This window comes from Zeus faber (assembly GCF_960531495.2).
Source record: "Zeus faber genome assembly, chromosome: 19".
Classification (NCBI taxonomy): domain Eukaryota; kingdom Metazoa; phylum Chordata; class Actinopteri; order Zeiformes; family Zeidae; genus Zeus; species Zeus faber.
In genome coordinates, this window is record NC_137206.1 from 17,094,362 (window position 1) to 17,094,981 (window position 620).

A 620-nucleotide genomic window follows, 5' to 3' on the forward strand; every position below is an offset into this window, starting at 1 on the left:
CTGCAGCGGAGCCTCCCCTGCCAATGCACTCTCAAACCAGTGTTTAGTTAGGGGTCGTTTGGGGATGGCACAGTGCCATAGAAGGCGTGCGCCTCAAATGTTGAGGGTTGATTTAAACACAATTATTTCATGTACAAATTAATGTCAAATACATTAGGCTCCCAGTTTTTTGGGTTTTTTTTCTCAAAATGCATGCAAATAAATTGTCACGTAACTGACGTGCAGCTCACATGCAAAGATTTTCTTCGTACAACAGTAGGCGTTGACACAAGACCAGACAGCGGGAGGTTTCATAATATGCAATGTTAGTGGAGCAATATTTAATGTACATTTGTTTTTTATTGCGATTGTTGTGATAAGTGATATTGTGTTATTTATGTTGCCAAAATTTGTATGTATATCGCCGAGTAAATATTCACAAAAATCTGTATTACCGACTATTTATACCCTCGATGTGCAATTTTAATATTCCAGAAAACGTATTGCAGATATGAAAATGAAAGCTATTCCCCTGAAGAACATCTGAGTTGATTTTCCTTTCATATCTGTTTGAATTCCCATCTCACACACCCACCCACACACACACACACACACGCACGCGCGCACGCACGCACGCACGC